A 5,652-nucleotide genomic window follows, 5' to 3' on the forward strand; every position below is an offset into this window, starting at 1 on the left:
TTTTTTATATATAATATAATAGTTCATTTTTACATTATTTTTTACATTTTTTATCTCAATTGTAATCCCCAGAGGTTCCTATGACATCAACAATGTGTCATCACCATAGACCAGCACACTTCCCTCACCCCACTGTTTTTGATACCATTCCCAACTCCACCCCCACAAAATGTCTCTGATATATGGCTGTTCATTATTCTTATTATTTTCTCACCTGGACCATTATATTCTTGCTATGAGCAAAACCACCTTGTATTTATTTATTTATTTTTCTTTCTGGCTCATCTCACTAAGCATGATCTTTCCCAGCTCCATCCATGTTGCTGCAAAAGACATGTGTTTCTTTCCTTTTTGGTTTCTGAGTAATATTCCATTGTGTATATGTACCACATCTTTTTAATCCAATCACTAACTTTTGGGCATTTGGGCTGCTTCCATGTCTTTCCAACTGTAAATAAAGTAGCAATAAGCATGGACATGTAGGTAACTTTTTGAATCAGTGTTTTTGTGTCTTTTGGGGAGATACCTAGGATTCCATATTTGGCAGTTTGAAGAACCTCCAAACATTATTTCATAATGGTTGTATTTGTTTGCTTTCCCAAAAGCAGTTCAAGAGAGTTCCCTTTTCTCCACATCCTCATCAACATATGTTGTTGCTAGTTGTTAGTTGTGCCATTCTCACTGGGGTGAAGTGGTATCTCATTGTGGTTTTAACTTGCATATCCCTTATTATAAGTGATGTTGAACATTTTTTTCATATGCTTGTTGGCCATCTGCATTTCCTCTTTGGAGAAGTGTCTTTTTAGCTCTCCTGCCCATTTTTTGATGGGGTTGTTTACTTTATTTTCACCAGTTCTATGTATATCTTTATTGCTAGTTTTGTGTGAGAAAATTTTTCCCAATCAGTGGGTTGTCTGTTTGGTTTTTATAATGTCTCTTTTGCGGTACCAAAACACTTTAACTTGATGTAGTCCATCTATTTATCCTTTCCTTCACTATTGTTGCATTGGGTGTTGTATCTTTAAATATCTCACTGAAGTGTATGTCTTGTGGTGTTTAGCCCACCTTCGCTTCCAGGAATTTTATGGTTTCGGTTCTTATGTGTAGGTTTTTAATCAACTTTGTGTTGATTTTTGTGTATGGTGTGAGATAGTGATCTACTTTCATTTTTTTGCATGCAGCTTCCCAGTTTTCCCAGCAATATTTGCGAAACAAACTTTCTTTGTTCCATTGTATCTTTTTTGCTCCTTTGTCAAAAATTAGCTGTCCAGGACACTCCCTGGTGGCGCAGTGGGTTAAAGCACTGCACTAAGAACCTTAAGCTACTTCCGTATGAGTTCGATTCCCGCCTGCCCCCGAGGTGACCACATGGCGCGATCCCCGCCTGCCCTGGAGGAGATCCACATAGCGTGGCAGACCTCTCCTGACCCGCCTGCTGCTCCCCTCAGCAGTGTACTTCACTGATCTGCCTGTTCTGCTCCCCACTCTGTCTCTGGTGAATCCTCTCACCCTCCGTATCTCTGGCCTGTACCCCAGTTCTGTATGAATAAATAAATCTTTAAAAAATTAGCTGTTCACACACTTGTGGGTTTATATCTGGGTTTTCTATTTGAATCCACATGTCTGTATGTCTATTTTTGTTCCAGTACCATGCCGTTTTGATTATTAAGACTTTGCAGTATAGCTTGAAGTTTGGAACCTCTGGTCTGTTTTTTTCTTAGTCATGAGACTTTTGGCTACTCGAGGTCTTTTGCTGTTCCATATGAATCTCATGAATTTTTTTTCCTATTTCTTTGAATAATGTCATTGAGATTTTTATTGGGAAAACATTAAACCTATATAGTGCTTTTGGCAGGATGGCCATTTTGATGATGTTAATTCCCCCGATCCATGAACAGGGGATGTCTTTCCATTTCATGGTGTCTTCTTGTATTTCTTTTAATAGTGTTTTATAATTTTCTTTGTAAAGTTCTTTTACCTGTTTTTTATTAAGGTAACATTGGGACCATCATCAACATGTGTACTCAATAATATCATAGTCCTTTACAATCCAATGTGTTTGATCCATCTTTGTTTTAAACCCTCCCCTAGTCAACTTTTACAACTTAGCTTTTAAGCTTGTATTTATCTGACCCTTAGTTTGCTCTCTATGTATTCCACATAATATTGACACCATCTGGTGTTTGTCTTTTTCTTTCTTAATCTTACTTCACTTAATAGTATCTCTGCCATTTCCACCTATGTTGCCACAAATGGAATGAGTTTATTTTGATTACTGAGTATTATTTTACAGTGTGAATATCCTGTATCTTCTGTTTTGAGCACCTCAGCAGTTTCCATGATTGTATATTGTAAAAAGCAATGCAATAAAATAGGGTTGCACTTATCCTTTTGAAATAATGTAAGTATGCATTTCTATCATCTATCTATCATTCTATCTATCTATCTATCTATCTATCTATCTATCTATCTATCTATCTATCTATCTATCATCTATCTATCATCTTTCTGTCTTTCTGTCTGTCTGTGTAACTATCTAATTTTGGTGGATTCCTATCTGTATGTCTAACTACCTATTTTTGGTAGATTCCCAGGTGCGGTGTTACTGGGGCATATAGCAGATCCAGCTTTAAATTTTTGAGATACTCTCATACTCTGGTCCATAAATTAAGGGCCATTTGCATTAAAATTGGCCGTGTAAGATGTAGGAAGTTTCCATTTTCTCCATATATATTGCAAATTCCAGTTGTTTCTTTTCTTTTTGAAATGGCTCATTGGCATAGGTATGATAATTATGCCTTGATATACTTTTCCTGGCAATAAGAGATAATGAGTATTAGTTTCTCCATGTGCTTGTTGACAGAGTGACGATATCAAAATCACTACATCCAAGCTTTCACAGGAAATAAGACTAAAAACGGAGAGTAGACTTACATACTAAAAATTTTAACACAATTGAGAGCACTCATGGCTCACTAAAAGGAAGATAACCGAGGGAGACTCAGCAATTGGGGAGCACTGAGGGGGAGCTCTGATCCGAGAGCACCTAGGTGCCCAGTCACTAAGAAGTGCCTTAAACTAAAGGCTTGCTACTCTTTGGCCCTGGTAAAGCCCTGGAGATAAAGAGAGAAAACTCAACTCAGTGAGTGGAACCCAAACTGTGGGTAAAGACTGCTCAGGGTGGTCTCATAGAGCCCTGGAGGTAGGGAAGAAGAACTGACAACTGGGAGAGCTGAGAAGCTTATAACCTTCTAGCACTCCCTGCATCTCCCACCCTCAGAGTAAAGGTCTGGAGGCTTTGTGCCATTAACTTGCGGCCAGCAAGGGTCACAAAGTCCCTGAGGTAAAAGGGGAAAGAAAAAAAAAAAACAACTGTTAGATGATTAGGCGATTAACCACAAATCCAACTGTGGAGAATTGCAAAAAAATTAAAACTCCCCCAAACCTCCAAAGGCAAACCCTATGGTAGAGAGGCCCTAAGAAGTACCTCAGGTGGGAGACTTACTACATGTCTACCTGCTTACCATATCTATCCACAAAACATGCAGAAAAGCCCTGGAGTTAATTAAGGCACCTCAACACTGTGAGTGGCCCCAAACAGTGAGGAAAAATTGCTCAGGGAGAGAATGCTCAGAGTAGGTATAAAAAGCACTGGAGGGAAAACTGATAGCTTACACAGCTGGGAGGTTTGAAGCTCTTCTGGCACTTCATGCACCTGTGCATCCCCCACCTCCACTGCAGAGGCTAGGACTCAAGGTGTTACTGGAAGAAAGTGAAAACCACAAGGGACCCTTAACAGTCACTGGCTGATAGATAGGACAGACAAATTACACACAGTGACGGCTGGGAAAACAGTAGATATTGAAGAAAGGCACAGCTTAGAATATCCACCACAACTGAAGTTTCTGGAATTCCATCTTCCATCCCAGAAAGTACGTTCAGAAAGAATGCCAGTCAATAATAGGACCACTGTGTCTCAAATAGAAAGTATTAGAAAATACATGAAAGAAAAAGAAAAAAAAAACCCAAGCAAGTCCACAGGGGAAAAATTCACTACAAAAAGATAAGACACCAGAAAGCACCAAAGAAATAGAATAACTGTTCAGCCTACCAGATACAAAATTAAAAATCATCATGATAAACAAACAAAAAGAAGAAGATAAGGAAAAAATAAAATGATATGAGGCAAGCTATCAAGAAATTGAAAATACAAACAAGGAACTGAAGAATACAAATGAGGATATAAATGAAAGAAAAAGAAATAAAAAAACATATGAGGCAAGAAACAATAGAAAAAGAAAACAAGACATTAAAATAGAAAATAGAAGAAATGCAGGGGATGAAAAGGCCACTAAAGGAGATAAATTATACTGGGGAAAGTAATGAAAACAGAATAGATGAAACGGAAGAATGAATCAACACTCTTGAAGACACATAAAGATAATTGATACAGAAAAAGACAGAGAAGTAAAAAGGAAAAGGAATGAAGACACAATTCAAGAGCTATCTGACACCAAGAAGAAAGGAGATATCACATATAGTTATCCCAGAAGGTAAAGAGAAAAGCCAAAGAATGGAGAAAATATTCACAGAGATGATAGAAGAGAACTTCCTTAATATGAAGAAAGAGATGAACATAGACCAACAAGAAGCAAGAACACCAAATTGGCATGACGATAGGAGAAATACAGCAAGACACATTATAGTAAAACTACCAAGAATAAAAGACAAGAAAAAGATCATGAGAATGACAAGAGGAAAAACACATGCACACACACACACACACACACACAAATAGCCTATACAGGGAAACAAATCAAGTTGACATCAGACTTCTCTGAAGAAACATTACAGGCTAGACGAGAGTTGAGGGACATACCCAACAACCCCCAAAGCATCAAATGCCAACCAAGAATACTCTATCCTGTGAAGATCTCCTTCTTCTACAAAATAAATAAATAGATAGATAAGTAGATAAATAAATAATAAGGATAGCTTCAGACAAACAGAAACTCCACAATTATGTCATGGAAAAACTCCACTACAAAAAAATATTACAAGAAACTTCAAACCAAATCCAACAGAAATGGATGACTAGATTAAAAAGATGTGGTACATATAAACAACGACATATAACTAAGCAACCTAAACAAACAAACAAACAAACAAACAAACAAACAAAATAAACACATGTCTTTTGCAACATGGATGTTGTTGGGAAAGATCATGCTTAATGAAATAAACTAGAAAGAAAAGTAAACATACTGGATTGTTTCACTCATAGCAGGAGTATAACAGACCAGTGAGAAAATAATAATAATAATGAACAGCTATATACCAGAGACATTTTATTGGAATGAGTGGGGATGAGATGAAATATAATGGGAGGAGGGAAATGCACTGAAATATGGTGATGGCACATGGTTGATTTGGTGATGAGAAGCCCACGGGGATTACATCTTAGATGGTAAAATGCACAAATTGATGGAAAAATAAACTTATATTATTAAAAATAAGATAAATATATATACCCTTGCTTCACTATATCAATAGGTTCTTGACACATTTGACATAGATCTATTGTCCATATAGCTGTGGGATCTCAATTCTATCCTATTGGTTGGTGACTGTTTTTGACCTAGTACAATGTTG

Source organism: Condylura cristata, unplaced genomic scaffold (genome assembly GCF_000260355.1).
Source record: "Condylura cristata isolate star-nosed mole 26May11 unplaced genomic scaffold, ConCri1.0 scaffold00044, whole genome shotgun sequence".
Lineage (NCBI taxonomy): Eukaryota > Metazoa > Chordata > Mammalia > Eulipotyphla > Talpidae > Condylura > Condylura cristata.